The sequence below is a fragment of the Patagioenas fasciata genome, chromosome 3 (assembly GCF_037038585.1).
Source record: "Patagioenas fasciata isolate bPatFas1 chromosome 3, bPatFas1.hap1, whole genome shotgun sequence".
NCBI lineage: Eukaryota > Metazoa > Chordata > Aves > Columbiformes > Columbidae > Patagioenas > Patagioenas fasciata.
Window position 1 is genome coordinate 8,823,154 of NC_092522.1, and position 24,848 is coordinate 8,848,001.

Here is a 24,848-nt window from a genome sequence, read left to right on the forward strand (position 1 = left end):
TTACTCATGTGACGTTTCTCTACTCCTGACTGCCATATCCTACACCTCCAGTGGGAATGCCTGGAAGGCCACCATGGGATCTGAGGTACAAGCAAGCTCTGGGCTTCACCTAATGTTGAAGCATCCAAAAGACAAAAAAAACCCAAATCTCCATATCTCCTGCAAAGGTCTGGCCACCTCCAGCTGATGGGTGCTTAGTGATGGGAGGTCACGGGCACATGCTGAATGGCTCCTGCAGAAATCAACACATCCACAGGAAAATCAGCCAGGATGGCTTAAAACCACCCAGAAAACAAACATGGTCTTCTTGAATGCTGAAGCGGTGGTGGACCCTGGATGGTATCATGGCAGCAGTGTAAAGTTGTCAAGCTGTGAAACTGAGAAAGACTACGACAAAGGAGAGTTACATGCTTCTTATTTCACTGGGCCTGGTGCTGATACTACAATGGATCAATGGGTTGGAAGAGCACACCATTCATTTAAAAGTCTGCCTTTTTTTAGTGTTTGGGTATGACTGAATTCAGAGGGATGGAGTCCAAACAGGGCTGTGCATACTAGCCTCTGGTTTTTGGTCTAGTTGAGGAATGGCTGTTTCTGTGTAGGTAAAGGTTCGGACGTGGTGACCTCTTAAGGTCTCTTCCAGCACCACTTACCATGACTTCTGCAACACTACTTCTGCAGTAGCTCCTATCATTTCAGAAAATCTACCTTATAATTGTGATGAAAGTCTCAAAACGTGGCTGTACCTGTGGTGAGATGATCCCTCTTTCTGCTTTTTTTTTTTTTTTATCCTTCCGTCCGTAGGTTCAAAAAATGACATTTTGGCAGGCATGTTAATGTCTTTTGGGCTCAGCCCATATTTCCCAGGAGACCGGGTTCACTTGCAGGGTAAAGAAAAAAAGTACTAATAAAACATCTGACACAGTTGACTCTTTGACACACCAAAGGCAGGATGAAAACACTGAAGACGACATGCCACATGAAGAGAAAGAAGAGCAAGAGACCACAAGAGCAGCAGAGAGAGCCAGACAACATGTCCTTGAGTCAGATGGTTGCCACAACAGCTACAACACCTTTGAGCTGTGCCAGCTGTCCCATCGCCAGACCCTCTGTCATGTCAGTGACTCCTGGGGAATAGGAGCAAGATTTGGGAAATTCAGGGTGAGGGCTGACTGTGAGTTGTGCTGCAGAGGCACATGGCCAGCATGCCAGTGCCTTTGCAGCTCCCACCTAGCAATGAGCAGCACCCCCAAAAATGAGACTCCTGGACAGGAAAGCAGAAAGGTAGATGATGTTACTACCAACCAGTAGTTATATAAACTCATTTGTTTAAATTTTGCTTCCTGCTTTTGACTGACTGGCATGTCAGCGTTGTGCTCAGACAGTCACGCAAAGGCCAGTGCTGTGATGCACTTTCAGCATGAAGGTCTTCCTCCTCACAAATGTCCAGTTGTTTTCTTTCTACCTCATTTGTTGGTTTTATAGGTCTGTGTTTCTTCTGGATACAAACCAAGGCTTTGTTCGAATTGAACAATATTAAAATATTAATTAAAATAAGGCCTCTAATTCAAAGAAAAAAAAAGAAATCCCAAGTGAGCAAAAAGTGAGTAAAGCAAATTCTTCCACCCTGACTTGAAAAAGTAAACTTGCATTTAGTCAAAACCATAGGCATCAAACCATAAGCGAGCAAACAACTGCAAAATGGTAAGCCTATAAAATTAGGCAGGAGGCAGCTTTGCTCAGTGACACAGGGACAAAGGTGTGGGTCCAAGCTTCCAAGAGTCAGCTCTGCAGGGTTGTATCTCATGTTTGCTGGTGCAAGTGTGGAGACAGCACTGCTGGTCCCTGGGATCTGCTTCAGCCATGCTGGCCTGTTCCCAGCTGCCAATACCCCTCCAACTTACCAAGCCACTTGGGACCAGAAGTGCTTAATTTATTTGCTCATTCCTTCAAATGAAAAAGTTACAGGATGTGTGACATCTGTCCCAGAACAAACTAAGACCCAAATTTTGAAGAGGGAAAACTCTCCTGAATTCAGGCACAGGAGTTTTTGCAGCTGATGGTGCCTCAAAAAAGTAACAGAGCTAAAACCCCCGTTTACTCAGTGGAAGGACCAGATTGCCAGTAGTGTTAAGCATGGCATGGACATCCCTTTCTAGTACAAGAGCAAAGGCAGGCTTCAGCACACATTTCAGAAGCCACACTGCTGTGCCCATGAGAGTCAGAAATGGGGGTTAGATGAGGGGAGAACTATCGAATCCCACAGTTTCACTCCAGCAATGACAAGATTTGTCTGATGTCCATAGACAGGTTCAAGTCTTGGACAAACTTGGAGCTCAAAAGCAACCTCTGTGGGATGGCAAATGAACCTGTCAGTTTGGCTTTGCCAAAACCACATTTTAAAATGCTATAAACTGATTTCACACAGCTCTTTTCAACACCTTTGAGCTGCCCGAACCACGATATTATTTAAGATTCCCCCTCCCTACTTTGTGGGCAAGTGCCACCAAACAAAATAAACAACCCAACGTTGTAAGGTTTCCCCTGCTTCACACAAGAAAGGAAGAGTAGCAAATCACTGCCACATCTGGCTCCTACTCTCTGGTAAGCTCTAGGGCAGTTTTACTGCCAGCATTTCTCCCAAGGAAGGTGTGAACAGCGGTGGAAGAGCTCTTTATAAATCTGGAGAGCCACTCCCCCCGAGTCCAACCCCTCAGCAAGCCAAGTTCTCCAAAATAACAGTTTCTATTTCCAGATGCCTGGCTCAGCAGCTATGAATAAACTCAGCTACACCTCGAGAAAGGAGGACAGTTTTGAAGTGAACCAATGTTCTCCAAAGATGTTTTCAACTGATGTAACAAAGCTACAGGAAAAGCCAGAGAGCAGCACAGCAGTTTTTTGCCTATCATTTCAGTTATTATTCTGGAATACAGTTGTTATCGTTTCCATCCTAGCTTCCCCTTCTGCTCACTCCTACAGCGAATAGCATTAGGATGGCACTGCGCTCTACTGCCATAATAATGAAGATGTCACTAATTTACCATTTAGACTTCACTGCCTATAAAACAGGAGGAGGAAATGGGCTGCAAACATGATAAGGAGCAAACCCTGGTTTGAACACAAATATACTTGAGAGCTGGGAGGGGAAAAGAGAAATTAAAGGCGATCAGCCGAAAGCATCTTTCTAGCCACTGGGCATTGTGGTGAATATATGAGATGGTGCCAGGACCACCAGCTGCACGAGTGGCCTCTACTGCCCCAGAAGATGGCCAAGATGAACATGTTTGTGATATGTTGCTGCTTAGCAAGCAGTTCTTAGCAGTACTCAGCCATCATGTTTCTTCACAAATCTGTCAGGTTTTCCTAGTAAGGTCCTCTAATGCTTGTGGAGTCCCAATTAAGTAAATTATTGTAGCAAGTATTTAAATCTTGACCTGTACTTAAAGCCCTGGTTGAGCAGAGACACCTTGCTAAAGTTAGACTTTATCGGAGGATGTGGGTACCCCTGTTAGAGGAAGGGATAGATGCGTAAGAAGTAAGATTCACACCAAAGCCAGTTCAGCCCTACCTCCTGATGAGAGAGAGAGGGAGGGAGGCAGAGAGAAGGAGGGAGAGAAAATTCAACCCTCAAGTCTTGCTCAGGTCGCACCTCAAGCTCAAATCTAGGAGATGTCAAAGACTTGGTTTCAACTGATAATAAACTGTCTATGAAGGGGAAAACAATTGCATCAGGAAAGACCAAGAGTCACACATGCAAATATTCACCAGCCTCAAAGCTAGGATGTTCACCTGGAAGGTAGAAGACGTATTAAAACCATTTCTCTCAATCAAACAGGGGTCTGAGAAGCACTCTGACTGTAGGAGTGCTGAAGCCAAGCCCAAGATTCCAACATCTGCCCATCTCAAATTCCACAATAGAACCAGACATGCCTTTTGAGAGCTGGCTGGTGCCCGAGGGTGCTCGGAGTGGGGGGCACTACCTTCTACCACACTTGAGAGATATGCTTCAAGAATAAAACAACCTTGCAAAAAACTCCAGAGTATTTCCTGAAGCTCCTCACAATTTGCAAAATTTCCTCAAGATTTTCCAGAGATCCCAAATTCACCTGGGCCATTGAAGCTTAAGAGTGTGAAATCTTATTTTCCAGTTCTTCACTCAAATTTAATGAACCATCCCCTGTATAATCTCCCTTGGAGAACATTTTGAAGCCCCATGTACTTCCCTCGCCCTCGACGGCCAACACAACCAGCATCTGGCAAGAACCCCAGCATTTATCTTTCCAAACTGGGTTGCAAGTGCTTGGTAATGCTACTCAGATACAAGTTATGCTGGACTCTTCTAGAGGAAAAGCCACCAAGATAGATCAGAAGTATGGCAAGGGCATCTATTGTGCTGCTTCTTGGGGAGGCAATTGCTAGAGAGCAATTTGAGCTTAATCTAGCTGCCACTTGGGCTGAAGAGCCTTCATGAGCCTCAACAGATCTGCCCCTAAAATAATGCTCCATTTTCCCCCTAACTACTACTGACTGATTAAATGAACCTCAGCCTACAGTAGGTCTTTGCTGCTGTTGTTATTTTCTGCACCACTGTTTTTTTGGATAAGATATACTTAGGGAAAACACTAGAGATCTCAATTAAGCAGCTGGGTGACTTATAAATATATATTTATGTTTGAAGCCTAAGTGGCCATTGGCTTCCCTACTGTTTTACTTAGCTAACAAAACAACTCTATCAAAGTAAGTATTATTCCAAAACCCAACTTCCTGCTCAGAATGCTCCCATGTGCTCCATCAGTCTGCTTCTCTGATGAACTACATCGTTTCTTATAAACTGTCCATGGCCCATAAATTTCCAAGCATAAAGGCTATTACTGTGCTGTGCAAATCTGCTGAGAATTTTATCCTTATAACTTCATTTTGTTCAGGCGCAAATGAGTTTGGTAAGAAAGTTAATCTGCAAACTTTTCTTTTTATTTTTTTTTTCCCTCCCCTGTCTTCTGCTTTTAGGATTATTTTGAAAAATAATACTTAACTGATTTAGTCTCAGGGTGGGCTTTGTTTTGACCGGTTTTGGTTGGACCGCCTCTGCCTCAAATTTGCTTGCTTAAACTCAGGAAAAAACTTTTCAAGCATTCCATTCCCCAAAAGTTTAAACACAAAATTCACAATAAATGATGGATGGAAATAGAGCCAATCAGGTTTTGGGCCACCTACTAGATAAATATTGCAAATCTACTATGTTTTATGAACAAAATAGAAGACACTTGCATATGTTCAGTTATTGGAAGCCATAGTTACTTTATAGAAATCTTTTTTGCCATTCCTGGCTGAAGCCACAGGGTGGTGGGAAACCAAGGAATTTTTTTTGTGTTCATGCAGATGAAAACCTCTTATGAATGTTTTGCTCATTTTTAGCTCTCACAATTGCCTGTTTACATTAGGACTCCTGTTGTCACATGGAGCAGACAGATCTTCAAACAAATTGTAGTCTCCCTGTCCACCAAGTAGAAAAATGACTGGATTTTGCCATTGGGTGCAGCACGAGGCTTGTGCTTCCCCTGGCTTAATTCCAATTTCCATAACAATACAAATTAGACTTGCTCAAGGCCATCAGAGAGGTAGGGGGCAGAGGGGGAGAAGATGACATAAGCCATAACTCTCATGGCTTTCTTCCTCCAAGCCCCAAAAGCAGTCAATCACAAGCAATATGGAAAAAAATAATGGGAATAGGGACGTTTTGATATCTTGATTCTGGAGACTTCTCAACTACCTTGTAGTAATTTCATTATGCTCAATTTAAGGGGCTTTTTATTGATAGATACCCCAGGAAATATGGCTTGGAAACAGTGTGCTACCTTGGGATATCACCAACCATTTGACATTGGGGAGCTAAAACAAAAACAGATGTTTTAGGAAATAAGCAGCTTGAATATATCACTCATAAACCAATTAAAACTTTCTGTAGCAAGTTGACATTTCCCATGAAGCAAGCAATGGGAGTAAACGCAAATCAGTTGGCTGCGAGCTATGGAGCAATTCCCAGCCACAGATTTTATATATATATGTATATATATATTTTTTTTTACTGCCTTGAAAATGATGCTTGAGTTTAAAAAAAGAAAGGTGTGATAAAGAAGCAGTCTCACCTTGTCACTCTCAAACCCAGAATCTGTCTTTTCACCTTCACACTTCCATTCATTGCTCATTAAGCAAACAGCGAGATATTCCCACTATTGTTCGCCTCTTTGGCAGAGAGTGTCTGCGATTTCAGGTCCAAGTTTGCTCCAAAATAAGGCATGAAAATCGTTTCTGTTTGTTTCAGGTATTTAGTTAAAAATAGTTTGCAGGTTTTTCGAGAGCAGAGGGGGAAATGAACAGTTTGGTGGTTTGTTTTCTTATTTTAAGCTTTTAAAAATTTCATCCTTTATTGCTTTCTTTTTCCCAGAACACTCTTTTTTCATATTTATTTATTTATTTGCAGAGCCAAGCAAAAACATCTAAGCACATGCTTAACTTTAAGCATTAAAAAGTCAATGGGATTTAAGCATGTGTTTAAAGGCAAACATATGCTTTAGAGCTCTGCTGAATAGGAATGGTTTATTGAATCAAGGTTATAGACAGGTTCATAAAATGGGTTAATACATGCAATCTGGAAAAAAAATTAAACAACATGTTTCTGGAATATTAGTGTTATAAGCATTGCTTCATTCTAGCTCAGTTCCCTGAATTACTATTGGATTTGTAACGTACTTGACACTGTCTCTCTCTCATTTCTTGAAGAAATGCAGATTATTGCACTAGATTATAATCAGCTGGCTAATGTACAGCTCAAAGTTTATGATTTTATCCAGAGCAATTCGGAACAATACGATCTTACTTCAAATGGAGTTTATTCACCAAAATTCACTTTCAAAGAAAATCTGCCAAATCTCTTCTGCTGTCACATATCCGTAATTCCCTCCGTATAAATATTCATGTGCTGTGAATAAAATGTAGAAAACATTGTGTTATTTTTCAATATTTACTCTAGAATTAGTTCCACAAAGATGCTTATTGTATGACAAAAGATAAGAGTTTACATTCCCATCAAAGGTTTCTTTTAAATAGATCATAAAATCCATTGTGAATATTTAAGCTAAGAGTAATAACATGGTGTCATATACTCACACAGTCTAATGCAGTAACACTCTGCATTTTGACATCTGCCCAGACAGATGTTTAGAACAAAGTTCCTCAGATTTTTTTGCATGGAAAAAAATATGGGAATCATCTTATATATCGAAGCTACTTAGTACAATTTAACTGTCGATAGTTTAATTAATTTAAATGTAGTCTTATTGTAGAAGCCAACAATTCACATAAGCCTTTCACAAAAGCAGGAAACAAAGATAAAAGCCTCCCAAAATATAGCCAGCAAGATCCTGACCTCAGCAAGGATGTACATTTTCAGGATGCACATAGACCAAATACCTAAAATCCACAATTTACATGTATTACTTCATGCTGTTACCACATCACCTTTAGCACAGACAACCCCAGCACCGACAGTCAATATTAGACATTCTCCCTCTATATTCCTTCAGAAGGACTACGCTAATTAGTAGTTACTAATTATTTTGCACCTCAGAACACTGCTGATAAATACAAACACATATATGTATTTAAAGTAGTTGCAGAGGGATCTTTTTTTAATAACTCCATGTCTTGCAGTTTCTGGGGTTTAGATCCATGTTCAAACATGCGCCTGACCACACGCTGACTGACAAATTCATTGTAATGTACAGCATGTTTCAGTGATAGTGCTTTAAACAAAGTTAGCTGCATTTTTTTAAGGGCTTGCTGGTTAGCTTATTTATTACAAAGATTTGTCAGGCAGCACAGTTAAGTTAATCAGTAACCAATAAAAAATTTAAGTTCAGAGATATAAACTGGTTGATTTACTGCTCACAAAGGTTTTTGGCTTCTCAATGGGAACTCATGAAAACACGTTGTTATGGTTACTTCAGAAACTGATACCTTTTTATACCCTACTAATATACAGGAATTTGAGGGAGGAACCTATGGTTCCCAGGAACTTATACAGTATTTTTTCTTTTCTATTTTTTTAATAATATTTATTTTTCCTTCTTTTTTTTTGCTATACAAATATGTAGTCGACCCAAAACTTGTTTTGTATGAAATCCCTGCACCAACTGTAAGTTTGGGCTTCCTGCTGCCATCACTACAATCAGATCAGTTTGCAGGCATCTCCGTCTTGTTTAGAACTTCTGCAATCTTCAACAAAAATCAATCTGACCACATTGTTTTAAAAGTGAAGGTGCCAGCCAAAGAGTACTCACAGCAGCAGTGTTGTTGCATTACAATCTTCTCCAGCATGTAAATCGGAAAGAAGAATATCACAATGCCAAATATAGTTAAAGTTGAATATAAACTTTCCTGCTGACTTTTTTGTTGTTGTTTTTTAATCCTACTGAACATGTTACCCAACCTCACTTTGTGGCCGTTCTGATAAATATGATGCAAGTTTCTTTTCCCTCTAGCCGTGGTCATGATCATCTATATGCTGAGCATGCAGTTTAACGTCAGTGCAGGCTGCCTGGAATACACATTGCATATGATTTTCCAAACGGCTGATGTGATTGGGGTCCCAGGGTCCAATGGAGCCACAGACAAGTTTTCAAAAGACACTATGGTTGTATTTTGGGGGATATTTTTAGGCACTTGAAATTGCACTTAGGTTTTAAGACCTCACCTTAGGGCCAGGACCAAAACTGGACCACAAGCAGCTCTGTCCATCTTGTGGGCACCACTCAGGCCATCAGTATCTCAGTATCATAAAAAATCACTCTTCTTACCCTCTGGAAAACCTCTCCCAAGCCATTTAGACACTCGGGAGGTTAGATGTCAGCTCAAATCTTTAATCAAACTTGATCTCAGGTTTGTATCAAAAATATAGGCTCTGCCTCCCAGCCCCTGTCAAGGCTTCATGGAGAGGAAGGCGGCACTGGACCACACACACCACTCTGGATTCAGTGTATGAACCAGTTAACTGTGTCACCCAGCATATGGATTATCAAATAAATGATGGTCAAGTGTGAATTGAGAGGTTAAAGATACTCTCTATCAAGGCATTCTGATGACATCATCATAAACCCAGAGGGCAAAGCTCAGCTGGTTTATGATGTCACCAGAAGGCTTCTCCAGGTTGCTGCCATAGTTCATGGTCATTATTTTCTGTAACAGGAGGTGCATACACACCTATGTCCTGGCAGGGCTTCGATCCATGTTAGCCTTCCCTTCATGTGTATATAGATATTTTTGTTTGTTTATATCTATATTGAATATAGGTAGTGCATACATTTTGCACATATATAAAAATAAAATTTTCTTTCTGTATTTCATATATACATATGATGCATAGAGATAGATATAACCTATTCTCACTGCCAAGGCATGATTCAGGGAAGGGTGGTTGGTACCCCCAGGCCGGAAGAAATACAGCAGGAGGGCAGAGGATCTGGCCACCTCCCTGGGGAGCTGGAGCCCATACAGGATGGATACTTGCTCTCTTTTTTATTATTTTTTTTTTAATTATTATTATTACTATTTTGCAGAAGAGGCACAGCTACAAAGGTTTCCTAACCACTACAATCACTGAAGTTGGCAGCAGCCACAAGCCATTGATGTCTGGGGGATGCTGGATTTCCCGTAAAAAGCAGCCATGCAGAGGCTGGTGCCTACCTGACACTGAGCAAATAACTCTGTGCTAGAAAATACAGCCAGGGCACAGAACAAGACATTAAAGGCTAAAAAATGAAGCCCCTGCCCTCGTCCTGTCTGTGCGTTTAAAGACCAGGATCCCTGCGCATCCAGCCCCTTCCTGGGGAATGCAACTCACATTTATTTTAGAGGCAGGCAGGCAGGAAAGCTGTATCATCTGGTGGCTTTGGCACAGCCAAAGCAGCACACCACAGCTGGATAGCTGATCTGTGTCTTTCGCCTTGCTGAGAGGCCTACCACATGCTATGAAATGCTTTAATGTCCCTTTAACATGCTGTATAAATAATTTCCGTATCCATTCAGTGGTGCTCACATGTGGTCCTTTGAAAGAGTTAAGTAAAAATTACAGTACCAATATATCTTTGAGATGAAACAATGACATTTATAGGTCATTGTAATCTATGCATTAATTAAATTTATTCCCAGTCTTCCATATGATCCATATGATGCCCCTTCAGTGCTAAATTTGGCCTATGGAGCTGTGTTTTGACATAAAGATAAGTTTTAAAACTGGACTTGGAGGAAGTTTCTTAGTTGATAAATATTTGAGCTAGCTCAGGAAGGGCAGGTAAATAAACTTGCATTCTCATAACAGCCTCCAGAGTCCCTTTTTAGGGCAAACGAAGATTACAGAATCACAGAATGTTAGAGATTGGAAGGGACCTCAAAAGATCATCCAGTCCAATCCCCCTGCCGGAGCAGGAGCACCCAGATGGGGTTACACAGGAAGGTATCCAGGTGGGTTTTGAATGTCTCCAGAGAAGGAGACTCCACAACCCCCCTGGGCAGCCTGGTCCAGTGCTCCGTCACCCTCACCATGAAGAAGCTTCTTCTCAAACTTAGACAGAATCTCTTGTGTTCCAGTTTATACGCATTACCCCTTGTCTTATCATTGTTTGTCACCGAGAAGAGCCTGACTCCATTCTCATGACACTCGCCCTTTATAAATATATAAACATTAATGAGGTCGTCCCTCAGCCCATCTGTGTCCAGCCACTAACCACAAAATCTGACCATGCACCATCAGGGACAACAAATTCTCCCCCACATTTCTGCAGTTGGGCCTGGGACACACCTGTACCTCCTCACCTGTGGGGAGCCTGCGACGTACCGTGCAGGAAGGCACAGGATGAGGAGGGGGAGAGCAGAACCATGTGCAACACTTCCCTCTGCTCCTCAGGAGGTGGAAAGAGCCAGAGGAAAGGCAGCCGCTGGCCCAGCAGTGGTGGGATGCAGATCCAGCATGTGCTTTCTCATGGGGGGCATTAAGTGAAAAAAAAGTAAAGGATGAATCTCACCAGGACTTTCTTTTTTCCACCTTCCTCAGTCCAACGTGTTGATAACGTCCATCTCCAGCCACATCCCACATCCCACCTCAGTGTCAGTGCCTGAGCCTGTTCTCAGGGATAGCCCCAGGTTTTTATATTTTACAGAGCTCTATAAAGTAAGCATGAAGGGAAGGAGGCCTTCCGATTGGCAATGGTTATAAGCTCCACGATTAGGGAATTTTTTCTATTAGTGATAGGAGAGCCCTGATGTGATAATCTCCAATTAACAGTAAGGCATGCATAAACCCCGCTATGCAGCAATGGCAGTAAATTAATACATTGCTTTTTTTCCCTTCATAAAAGTAGGTTACAAGCCCTACTGCCAAGGGTGTAGGTACTAAGGAGACATCTGATTGTCTCAGCTCTATCGCTTAAAAAAACCTTTACAACTTCTTTACGTGCCAAAAGTACAGCCTCCTAAACCAAAGGTCATTATTCTTATAAAACTGGTGGAAGACCTGCAAGCCCATTGCATGGCAAGACACCAGCAGGCCAAACAACACCAGAAAGAAAATGTTTCAAGGTAGCACTTCCCATTCAAACTGTGCAGTTCCTTGTTCCTGCATCCTGTAGCATACCCATTTGTCTAACAGCACGAAGTGCGTAGCCCGGATTACAGGCTGGAGCATAGCCTGTGTGTAAACCGGCGTAAGGGTATTTCTCTGCCCTCATGTGAAGGTGACTCTTGGGTAATCTGTTAATAATAACCCTCACGAAATTCCTTAAATGCTTGTGTAGAGATACAGAGAGAAATGCAGGTAGGGCTTCCTGAAGCAGCACATGAGGAAACATGATAAATAGGGCTGGATCACTCAAGTGTAGGATGACAGAGAATTGCTGTTAAGCAGTTTAAATCCATCAAAACCCAATCATGGTATAAATTTCATGGGTTTCTATTCAGCCATGTGAACAGCATTGGTGGTTTTAGTGAGCACCTTAGTGCGACTTTCTGCTTTCAATTGATGGGAAACAGGCACATGTTGTACGCTGCCGCCCAAGTAAATGCTCCATTAATAGTAGAACAGCTCAGTTGGAAAGCCAGTCCCAATATTTTCCATATGTTTAAGGATTTTTCTTGCCATTGTTACAGCATCTATTCAACCCAAAACATTTCATGTTCAGTTTAGCCTGTGTGCGTGTGCATGCAGGTATCTAGGGAAAAAACATGAACTCTCCTTCATCTATAGACATACACAGACACAACTTAATGCTACAAGCAGGAGAATGAAAAGTGGGGTGATGTGGAGGCTATTTACCTTGCCAAGCTAGAAATACAAAGAGTTGTATCCTCTGTTGATATAAACTGTCTCTGAAGCCAATAAAACTGCCCCAATTTAGACCAGTTGAAACATCTGACCCAGAGATTTGGAAGAGTGCAGTATGTGATAAGATTTCTACGAAAAATTGTTGCTCGCTGACAGGAGATCTGGATACCTCAATTTCATGGAAAAAATGGCTGGAAATTGGGTGTCCAATCACTCACCACCAGCAGCAGGAAATCTCTCTTCTGCTTTCTAACCTGAATGCCCATCCATGCCAGGGATGTCTTGCCTCCTTGGGAGAGAAGGAAAGCAGTGGTGTCACTTAGATATCTGGAAGAGCAAAACAATAATTGAATAATAATTTCAAAAGCAGAATTTTGGCAAAACTGTGCCCTGAAGTGGCTACCTCTGGGAGAGACATCATCATATTAAGTAAGAAGATAACAAGTATTGGCAAAATACAGAGTTAGTCTGGCTCCTTCTCGGTTTCAGAATTATTGCTTTATATTTCTACATTCTTAACAAGTTATTCCATTGACACTAAAAAGCAAAGGACTCAGAGTGAAGGATAATACACAAGAGAGTCCCTAGGCTGTTACTTTGGATTATAAGTATCTAATTTCAGTCATTTAAAGTAAATTCACTTTTGTCAAAGGCTCCAGTCCAACCCATAAAACTCAGGTCCGGTGAGCATGACAGCATGCCTTGGAGGAACACGGCTCCAAAAGGGAAAACAAACAGCTCCATTCAGCTCCTTCAAAAGCCTTTTTTCATCTAACTATAAAGTTAATACCAACCCTCTTTGATTATGTGTACTGTAAGAGAGTGAGTAGTTTCAGTTACAAGTTGTTTCTTACACATCTCAATTTATGTGGATTTTTACACCACCAGTACAGAAACTTCCATAACTGAGCCCAACAGAGCAGACAAGGCTGAGAAAGAGAGGGAAGTATTAAGAAAGCAATTTCTGTGAAGGATGTCTAATGTCTTACTGCAACCATGTGCCATTCATACTGGCACGCATCTATCACGCAGCCACCATGCCTATGTGAAAATAGAAAGAACAAACCAAGTCCTGCTCTCCTCTGCACTGGGGGTAATTTGGGGTTGCCCCCTTTATTTCAGGGGACCACTTTAAATTTCCTGCTGAATTTGTCTCTGGACAACAATAAACAGCCATCTATAGGCCCTGGGTAGCAATCAACATACAAATTCCCCAACTTTTAGCTGTAGCAAGTGGAGCCTTGATTGAGTCCCCTTTTATTAAGGATCATGGGCCTTGGAGATCTTTAATAAATCAGAGGTTTCTGTACTCTGAATTGCACAGTTCACCCTCCCAAATAGCTGTAAGGTCAACCTGTTCTAGAAAGCAAATCTTTCACTAAGTTTCTTTTTGCTCTGGTCTAAGAGGAATTCCCCAAGCCAAAATTCGAAGTGTGGTATTTCAACCTAGATACGCACATAGAAAAACCTTAGGCTACATATTCATTGCTTCACAAACTGGGACTTGAGCTAACTCAAGGGCTTCTCCACCCGGAGAATATGGAGAGCAACATCAGAGCCCTTCTCTGGAAAGCTCAACCCAGCTGTTCTGTATTTCAACATTCCCAGTTTTGCTGGGGAGAAAAATACTGCTTGTTGACACTGAATAATATTTGCTTACTGCTTCCATGAAACTTAGTTCATAAAGGTAGTTTCAAGAAGTAAAAAAGAAGGAATTGTTGTATTGTCATTACCGACAATAAAAATTATAATTCTACATGATTATTTATATTATTATTGTTGAAGGGCTTTTCTAATTATAACAACTAAATGGTATTTAATCCTAAAAGCTAGTGAAGAATGACAAACTGCTCAAGCAACAATTCCTCAGCATCTGTGTGCTAAAAGATTGCACTTCCCTTGCTCAGATGATAACACGGTTTAGTGACATGAACTTTAGGAGCTTTGGAGGCCTCCAAACTGGAACAGACATTTAGATGCAAAATGAGAATTCCCATGATTAGTTGGCTAAAATATATACATGTGTGTGTGTATATATATATATGTGTGTGTGTGTGTGTGCGTTTGTGTACATATATGTATATACATTTTTTTATTACACTGTGCATCAGCCAAGCGTTTGGGACTTTATAAAGCAGAAGCCATGGTGGTTTTAATCAAGAAATGCACTAAAAATCATTGATTATCAGCCTCACAATTTGCCTACCAAGGGGCTAGCATGGCTGGGAGAAGGGAGGCGGGTGTGGCAGGCTGTCGTGATACAAGGCCGTAAAAAGTCCATTTGAAGCTGATTGGGGTCACGTCCATCGCAAGGCTGCACCACCGATGAGGTGGTTTTATGGTGTGTTCCTCCGTCTCACCTTCCTGGCCAGGGCTTTTCTGAGAAAGATGTTCATTAGTGCTGATGGGGTTGTGTCTAGTCCTCTTTGGTCAGAGGTGAGCAGATGCATCGCTTGGCCAGTGATGAGGGCCAAGGACCTTGCTCTGCTCTAATACAGAAGGTCTTCTGTCTGACTGCATGTCTCCTTGCTTAGAAGCCGAGAAAGGCCTGCTAAAAATAAAAAAAAACACTCTTTCTGCACTCAGTTTCTTCATTGCAAGAGTTTCCCAGTCCTCATGCTGGGGAAAAACAGGGTGCTTCTTCCAAGAAAGGGCAAGAGCCCCCAGCTGCAGGGTGCTGCCAAGCCGTCCCACCACCCACAGCCAGTCTTCCCAGTTATAGCCAAGTGTCCAAGAGTTACAAGTCCCTGTTTTATCCTGTGCCAATTTTCTCTTTCCCCCCGACACCAGAAAAGAGACCAGCCCAAGCTGTACCTACACTGCCTCTCGCAGAAGAGGTGTGCCCTGCCGGCGTGAGAATGTTTTGCCAAGGAAAAGAGCTGACCCTCCAACACTCGCATTATATAAACAAGATAAGATGTCCCTCCAGCACAGCCCCCAGGGCTTGTGATCAGGGCAGAGGGAAGGAAGCTGGGAGGGGAGCCACAGCACAGCTGTCCCAGCCCAGCTTGGGAACAGGGAGCTTAAAAGGGCTCCTTCCTCCCCAGGACAAAGACCTCCACCTTGGCTGTTCCCACTATGACCAGCTCCTCGTTTGGACAATGACTCTCTGTGAAAAGCATGTTGCAGAGCCTCAGGCTGCTACTTCCATGGGTCTGGAGGGACCTTCCTCTACTCCAAAATGAGGCATCTCTATCTGCTGTTTCCTGGTGTAGGCAACATGATTCTTGCTGAACACCCCCCATCTCAGCGCCTGGTGACTCCTGTAATGATGGATGCCTATGCCAGCTGCATGGTTCTGCTTGGCAGAGGGGTTTGGTAAAGCACCACAGCTCTGTTCCTGGCAGGCATTGAGTAGGAGATATATGTCTACGACAGAGAAAGGACATTTTCCTATTGCAAGCCTGAACTGCACACTTTGGTCACTCCCTTTCCATGATCCCAAAGCTGAGCTGAAGAACACCACCAGCTGCCTGGGCTGGTGGCTTGGCACTGGCCAGCTTAGGAGAGGAGATTCCTTTTGTCCTCCAGCTGCCATGGGTTGATGCCCTCCATTATACAGGCACAGTGGCATCAAAGGAGAGGTCGGTCACCTCTCAAGCCACTGCTGCCAGATTCAACAGAGGCTCAAGGACAGATGCTAAATTGAGCAGACACCTTACTTTCCAGTGCTGGCTTGTACTCCATTCTGATATGGATGGGGACACTGAGTCAGGAGAAGATCACGTTCTGGCAAAAAAAAATCCCATAACAAGTGCTTGCCACTGTTCAGCATTGTCCTATTGAAATGCAAGTCCTGGCTCTGATTCAGTCATCAGGCAACTCCTCAAGTTCAGCAGAAAGCTAAATCTGGGTCCAAACCAGGGCTGTGCCCCCCTCGGCATCTCTCTAATTACTGCCAAGAGTGTCAGTGCAAGTAACAAACTGCTAACACGTTCCAATAAAGAAAACATTTTGTAAGAGGAGATGGAGGTTACTGGGAGGACTAATTTGCTAGGTAGGAGGTTTTAATGCCATCAGGGAAGATGTTGCTGATCCGTTCGTTAACAAGGACTGTTGATAATTCTGTTCTGGGCAAAGGAATTTTAAGATACAGAAAAGGATGAAAAAAAAACCTAGAAAGAAAAAAAAGAGCAATCCAGCCAGAAAAGAGAATTTAGGTGATGGCTTCCAGTTCTGTTGTAGTCTGGGTAGGGTTCACAGCAAATTAATGCTGAGTCTGACTTCCATGGTGGGACCCAAGGATGTATGGGAGCTCTACCAGGCCAGCTTCATTACCACACATCACCAAAAAAACCCTGTGGGTAGTGGCTGGGAAGAGGAATAGAAATCCCACTCACAGGGACTGCTAGAAGAGCAGCATTTTAGGAAAAAAACAGGCCTGCTTTTCCATCACTGGTTTGATGCTCCCAGAAGCTGGTGGTGGCAACTCAAACCCTGGGCAGCAACGCACCTCAACAACCCCAGGGGATGAGAAAGACACCAAGCACTTCCCAACAAAAGGGAAACTGAGGCACCCCAAGGCAGTTTGCTGCCCATCAGGCAGCATCACCCACCATTGGCTCTGTGTCACCCAAAAGTAGCCCTGGAAGGCAAAAATCCCATTGACTGTTGGTTCAAGTTGTACTTGGACACATTAGGTACCCTGCAAGAATAAGGTGGCTGCTCAGGCTGAGTGATGATTAGCACATCAAAAGGCATTGAAAAGGGAAGTATGCTGTTAATTTACTGTGGTAAAAGACAGTGACAAACTGTAGGGGTTTTTGTCCTTTATCACCATCCAGGACACGGGGTGGGGGTGGGGTACAGGATTTTTTGAACATGGGAGGCCTTGCAGAGGAATTCCCAGGCATGGGAAAAAGCCTCTGGATGAAGTTAATGTTTCTGGTCTTCTGTGGGTTACCAGGAACCCAGTAGGAGCTGGCTAAATGCACCTTTGCAAGATGCTGGCCAATGCCAGGGATCATCGCACCTGCCTGCACACTCTGGCCTTGTTCACTATCAGCAAAATAGCTGAGCATTTCAGTAGCAAACTGACTTTTGTAGCTCTGAAAGACAATATAGCTTCTATGAGTACCCATCCTGCATTGGGCCTTACAACCACTTTCTTCCCCCCCCCACAAAAGTAAGCTTCTGAGATTGCAATCCCCATCTGAGCCTTGTTCTCCTCCACCTCCTTCCCAGATACACGTTTGCCCAAGCACTCACTTTGATCTCTGCACAACATGGATGTCGTTCAGGAAAAGTTATTGGGTGAGTCACCGGGTTGGGATTTGTCTTCAGCTCGTCCTCCTCCAGGTAGGCTGAGGAGGGAACAGCACACAAGCTGCCCCAGGGGTGAAACTCCATAGATAACCCCTGAAGAAAAAAAAAACCTTTATTGCTTCAGGGTCTTCAGCACCTTCAGCTGGGTTTGCCAGAAATGCCAAGCTGCAACTCAGCTGTTTGGCCTCTGCATTAGAGAAAAAGGCTGGGAATTAATTTGAAAGGTTAAACTGTATATAAACCACTGCAGTACAGTGGATTTCAAAAAGCAACGCTGTTGCTTAAAAATTTGCTTCTCCAAGCTAGACATAGTAACTGGGGAGTGGGAGTGACAATCTGAACCTCGTCTTGAACTGCCAGTATCTGTCGTTCCCCCCTAGAAGAAGAAACAACCCCCACAAACCCAAACAGCCAGAACCCCAGCAAAACCAGACCTGAAGCCAGGACTGAGAGGAGCAGAATCATTTCTGCCTCTCAAGTGGATGCAAGAGTTAACAAAGCAGTTCAAGCCTCTGCTCCTGATAACTTTAATTATTCTTTCTACACAGATGCATTTATTTTCTCTAGGCACCAGCCCTGCAAACCACTGTTGAGGCGACTGGTCCGTTGACACATGAGGTTTAACAACTCTACCTTCACACCTTCAGAATTACTGTTATCGAAAAGGCGCAGTGTCTGACAGAAGTTACAGCTTGCACAAACATCTCAACATCTATTAGTGTTGCTAAAGCTAGATCCATTCCTACCTTTGCAAATGTTAAATGCACTGGGTCTACTTCTGTGAACTCGATCTGAGGTAGTAGGAAAAATGTATTTAAATGTATAGTCCTTCACGTGGAATGTCACGTACAGATAAGCAGGACCTATATCTTCACAGTTTGGTTCTACCTTTGCAAATATGTTGCTGGGAAAAAAAAAGAAAGGCTCCAGTGATTATGCATGACCTAGAAATTGAAATAGATTGAGTAGACCATAATAAATACACGCCAGAAAAAAATATAAAGAATGTGTGGGAATGCCTATACTTTATCTTAACATTTCTTAGTAAAATAACTTCCTTATGGTGTAATCAAAAATGGAAAGCCAGCACCTAACTAAATTAAATGCCACAAACATTAATAATGGTTAAAATTACCATTCAATTTATTTTTATATTGGATGATCTTCAAAGTTGTAGACTGAGAACTGCTGAAACCTTTTAGGCATTTTTTTCCCTCGAATCAGAATATTTCAGAGAAGCAAACATCAGCTTGAATTTTCACATCTAAAAATCCTTAGCGAAAGGAAATAGATGTATTTAAAAAAAAAAAAAAAAAGAAAGAAAAAGAAAAAAAAATGAAAAAATACAAGAAAAAATACAAGAAAAAATAAAACTTTAAAAGTTCCCCTGATAGTTACAGATGGTTTAATCTTTGGAACCTATTATGTGTTCATTTTCCCTTCAGCATTAATTATACATAATTACCACCACTTTACTCGTACCCTTTTAAAAACGAAATCTGTTTACATTTTTCGCATACGTTTCGTAAATGCACGATTTTTAACGCAGTTCTTCGAGAAACGGGGCTCCTATTTACCCTCTGAAGGAGAAGGAGAGCCAGTGCGCGGCAAACCGGTGTTACTTAAGTTCCTTTAATACAGCTTAATTACTTTTAACCTCTGGAAACAATTAGGTTATCACTCTTTGAAGTGCGAGAGACACGTTGTCGCGCTGGGAGGAGAGAGCGCGGCGTTGCGCGCTGTTTGCGCGGGCGCAGGGGGGACGCGCTCGGCCGGGGCTGGCGGAGCCGGGAGCTGCCCGGGAGATGCGCGTCCTGCGGGGGAGAGTGGCTGAAGGATGGGGAAATTATAACTCACGTTCGGCTGGAAAGGGAGATTCTGGTTAAGGCTGAGAGCAGCGCTGATGCTGTAAAAGATTGAGGAGGACTGTTCGCACTTTTCAACCTTATAATTTTACCCTTGCGCGCAAACCACGAAATTATATGACTCTATTCTCTCTCTCCCATTTTTTTTAAATTTTTTTTCCTCTTCTTCCCCTTCTTTCTCTCTATTTTTCTGCTCTCCCCCCGCCCGCCTCAACTCACTGTCAGGTGTTTTTTTTCCCGGCCGTGCAGGGATCAAAGCACCCCGGAGCAGAAGCGCTTATTGTGGGGCTGCCACACGATCGCCCTGGGCTGGGGCGAGGAGGCGGCAGCGGGTGCGGGGGCACCCCGGGGCCGCTCCCCTGGGCTTTTCTCCTTCGCAAGAGCCATTTCTCCAAGGGCTTGGGGCGGGGGTGTCTTTATTGTTTTGTGTTCTGTTGTTTGGGGTTTTTTTATTTGTTTCTCCCCACGTGGGGCGACTTTTTCCCCGTTGTGTCATCTCGGCTGTCTCTTTTGTGGGTGCTCCGACGAGGGAGAAAGCAAAGGGAGGGGGCACCCCTCCACCCCCCGACCCCAAACCCTCCGTGCCCGGCAGCAGCTCCTTTATTTGCATGTCATGTTTACAACCTGGTGGAAACCAAGACTGATATTGTGGTCGGGAGAAGATGACTTTCACCTCTCCGGATCATTCTCTTAAATAAAAAAGAATTGACCAGCTATGGGCGTAAGCATTTATCTTGCGTTTGCGGTCATTATCTTTATTATATAGCCTCAGCAATAAATAAATCTAGTAGTTACTACCCCACAATAAAACTGTAGTATATGGGACACCTTACTATTACTTTCTTAACAATCTGCCATCTCTTCACCTCTAAATCTTCCCTGCCTGCCCGCCGGCCCGCACGGTCTCTCCCCGTCCGCAGGTGCGGAGCCTCCGCGCCGCTGTCTGGGTCCCTCCCACCCTGCCCGCTCTTTTCCCCTTTTCCCGCTGGATCCCCCCTCCTCCCTCGGCCTCCGCAGGTGCCAGCTCTGCCCACGGGCTGCCTTCAGCCCCGTGCTCCGGGTGGGCAGCCTCGAGGAGGGCCGCCCCGCCTAGGCATCCCCTGGGTGGGTGTCCCTTCGTGGGCTCCCCCTCGGGGGGAATATCCCCTGAATGGGTGTCCCCTTATGGATGTCCTCCAGGTCAGTGTCTCCCCGGGTGGGTCTTCCCCGTTAGCAGCCCCCGGCTGGGTGTCCCCCTATGAGCACCCCCGCCTGAGCACCCTCTGTCCCCTGGGGCGCATCCCCGGCAGGTGAGACCTGGGCCCTGCCGGGGATCACCCCCCACCCCGCTAATACACCATCCCCCGACTTTCTAACCCCCACCTTGGCCCGTGGGGAGCGGGGGAAGGGGGAACCCCACGGGGGTGTTCCTTTCTGCTCGGAGGCTGCTGCCTGACCACCCCTCTTTTTTTGGGGTGGGGGGAGAATCTGCCCCAAAGCTGAGACTCAGCGGCGAAAGGAAGCGCTGCGGCTGCGCCAGGAGCCCTCACCTCCGCTCCCTGCTTCTCTGTTTTATTTTCTTTTTCTTTTTTTTTTTTTTTTAAATTTCCTCGCTATTCCATGGGTAAATGTCCACGCAATAATACTTATTTACAGTCAGAATGGTGCGCGTATGTTTCTTTTAATTATATTTTACCAGGGTGATTCCTTCTAGCTTTTAAAACAAGCGGCTTGGAAAAATATTCCCATTTGGGGCGAGGGGTAAAGGAAAGGAAAGGGGGGGGGGGGCATTTTTATTTATACCTTTGACATTTAAAAGAGCATAATTAATTTGTCCTGCTTGCATTAACATTGTTGAGGAAGGTTTCAGAAAGCTAACCAGCAAAGGGAAGGGGGGAGGAAAAATAGAAGCTCGCCTAGAAAGCTTAGTATTTTTTTTCTCTCTTTCAGATGTGTAATCAATCATTCGAGTAGGAGGCAGCAAAATTGTAAAGATTCGATAGATTAAAATGCAAATGAAAGGTAGAAAAAGAAACATTAACATGGCAATCAAAGATTTAATAATCGTAAATCACGGTGGGGTTTTTTTGTTGCAGCTGCAGTTTGTGTGTTTTTTATGTTTTAATCATGTTCGTTCTATAAATAAATAATTTCTGAAACGAGACTAATTTTTCACTATTTTAACCGTGGGCTATGGCACTAAATATTATTTTTTAAGTATGGAATTCCAGATTGCAAACTATCAGACCAGAAAAGGGGGAAAAATAGCTAAGTTGGATTAGTTCACATTTTAAATTTCAAGTGCAACATCTTTGCCCCACTGCTTCGCAGTGCCGACTGCTTTACTTTCCAATTGAAATCCTTATAAAGTTTATTTGGAAAAGCGAATGTTTATGTAAAAGCAGACAACCGGCGTTTCTTCACAGGGCTAACGGTAGCGTCAACCCTCGTTCCTGCAGGAAATACAGAAAGATCTTCCTAAAATATATTTATATAGGTGAAAGAACAGTATCACTTAGGCTCTAAGTGTATTACTTCCAAACTAACGCGTTGCTAAATTTCCAAAGGGAAGGGTGAGGCGGGGGAAACCTGGGGGGAGAGCTGATCAGTGCGGGGAAGGACCTGGGGAGGATTTGCTGGCTCCCCTCGGTTTAGCGCTGCGCGTTAAAGGGAGGCTGCGGGGCTGCCTGGATTGGCCGTGGCAAACTCAGCGTCTTTCTGCCCTGGCTCACACAGGCTCGGCTTTGGGTGCACCAAGTCCCGGGTTTAGGGGTGCGCTAGCTCACCCTCTGGGAAAGTGGACGGGAAATAATTCTTTTAACTTTTGGGCACAGCACACGGAATTCATTTTGTGCGGCAAGGAGGAGGGGAGAGGAGTTAATCTTTACTTCGTTGGGAATCTTTATAAAGCAGGGGGGAAGAGAAGGGAGAGGGGTACAAGCCCCCCTTGGCTGCCCAGGTTTGGGGGTTTTTAGCAGCGCTGCCCTCTCTATAGTGCGCTCGGCGCCGCTTCGCCGCGGTGAGAAGAAACCGGTAAAAAACAACTAAATGCGGGAAACGAGCCTCGTTTCTGCCCCCTCCTCCTCCCTGCCGAGGGGGCCCGTCCTCATCCTGCCCCCACCCCGAGCTGCCACCGTGTCCCTGCGCTGCGCTCCCCGCCTCCGGGCCTTTCCTCGGGCTACCGCCGCACCGCGCCGCGGGGCCCCGCGCATCCTCCGCGGCCGAGCTCCGCGGGGATGCTGCCGGGGAACAGGCCCCCGCGGAGGGGCCGCGGAGCTCCAGCGCAGCCCACCTCCCCCGCACTGCCGCTCTCCAGGCAGGTACCCGGCCAAACGCTTCGGGATGGAGGCGGGAGAATTTACCGAGTGTCTTTTTTTCCCACCCAAATAATATTAAAACCACTTTCATTATTCCCTCGGTGGACCTTATTTTTTTTTTCTCCGACCCCCCTTCCCCTCCCCAAATTGGGGTATCCCAGGAGGACGACCCCGCCTGGGAGATGCCCTTGCCCTGCACGCCGGCTGCCGGGGCCGCGCTCCGGGCGGTGTCCGGGACTTGTTGTCTGCCAGGCGGGGACCGGGGTGGGGGGATCTGGGGGGGCGGGCAGCCGCCTCCCGCAGCCCCTGACCCCGGCATGCACGGCGCGGCTCCATTGATCATCCCGGCCCGCCACCCCCTCCCTTTATGAGATAATGCAATTACAAACATCAATAAGGAGCTGCGAGGGGAATCATTATGCGGTGACAGTGATAAATGACGGTGCAGAAATAGCATGCTTTTTTTTTATTTTTTTTTTTCCCCTAACAATCCAGGGGCTTTGGGGGCTGAGCACAGTCACCAAGGTAACAGATGACATCCAAAATGGCACCAAAGGAAAAAAAATGAACAGTCTTTCTTTCGCCTTTCACTCTTTTCCCTCTGCTCTTCCAAAAGAGTTAGTTGAGGCTTCAGAAGCAGCTGCCACACAGACACGCAGTTATTTCCACACGGATTGAAGGGACGGGGAAGGTTTGCTGGCTGTCACACACAAAAGCAGCGGCCCGGCCCGGAGCTGAGCAGCCACCTCCAGGCGGCACCTCGGCGGCAGCCGGAGCTGCCCCGCCCCACGCGTGATTGCGGCCGGGGGCAGCCTCCTCCTCCCGGCGCTCCGAAAACGTTGCTTTGCGTTTTTATATTTATATATTTTTATCATCCCGAGCGACACAGCAAGGTCAGGGGAGGGAGTAAACACCCTGCAGTTTTCCACGCGGGTTCAGGACCGCGGGCCGAGGGGGTTTCCACACCAAAGCACGGAACACCGCGTCTCCGAAAAGTGCCGTTTCTGAGCCCAAAAGCACCTGTGGCTGGGGGAAGCACGTCCGGGACCGTGGGGCTGGAAACCCCCAGACAAGCCCTTCCGCCTGGCGAGGGGCTCGGTCCTTCCCGCTGAGCCTGGCTGGGATTTGCTGCCCGCCCCCACAGCCCCCCTCCAAATAACGAAACGAAACAAACAAAACACAACCTCGTGGGGTGTGGATTTTCCCACCAGACGCAGGGCAGGCCCCGTGCAGCGATGCGCGCAAATACCGCGCAGACGGGTCTGTTCCCTTGTCCTCCCCAGGCGATGGGGGGGAGCAAAGCGTTGCGCCCGCCTTGAGCGGCACTCGCGCACCCGGCTCCGCGGGATGCAGCGCCCGGGAGTGGGGCACGAAAGGGGAGACGTGGGAAATTGGGAATGCTCGAAAAGGGAGAGCGGGGAGAATAGACCCTCGCTGGTGGCTGCACAAACTTGGGGCCGTCGGCGCGCAATGTCCGCGGGCACTGCGCGGGCGGCCGCGGAGCCCCCCACCCCGCCCCCCGCGGCACTCTCCCGAGCCCCCAAGAGATGGCAGTCGAAGCCGGCTTTCCTCCTCCTCCTTCTCCTCCTCCTCCTCCTGCTCCTGCTCCTGCTCCGCCGCAGCGGGCAGCGGCAGGACAGCGGGGCGGCGAACCGCGCCCCCCCACTCCGCCCGCTCCCAAACTCCGCCGCCCGCCCCCCGCGCAGCGCCGCGCAGCGCCGCGCACACTCTGGCGGGGCGCGCAGCCCCCGGGGTCCGGGCGAAGCGCTGAGGCGCAGCCGGGCGGCCCCTCCTGAGCCCCCCCGGCGGCCTCCCCCGGTGCGGTGAAAGGAGGGTAGCTAGGAAACAGCGAGCGGCCCGAAAAGGCGGAATTTCCAACGTGTAAAATGTTCTTAACGGAGCCATTGAGAGAGTGCAATAAGGCGTGAGGGGGAACTAATCTCCCCATTTAAATGTTTGTGGCAATTTTATCTAAATGAATTTTAATGCTAAACGAGGGATAATTCCCTATTTGTAACCCGTTTACTTCTCTTTCCTGTGCCTCTGAAG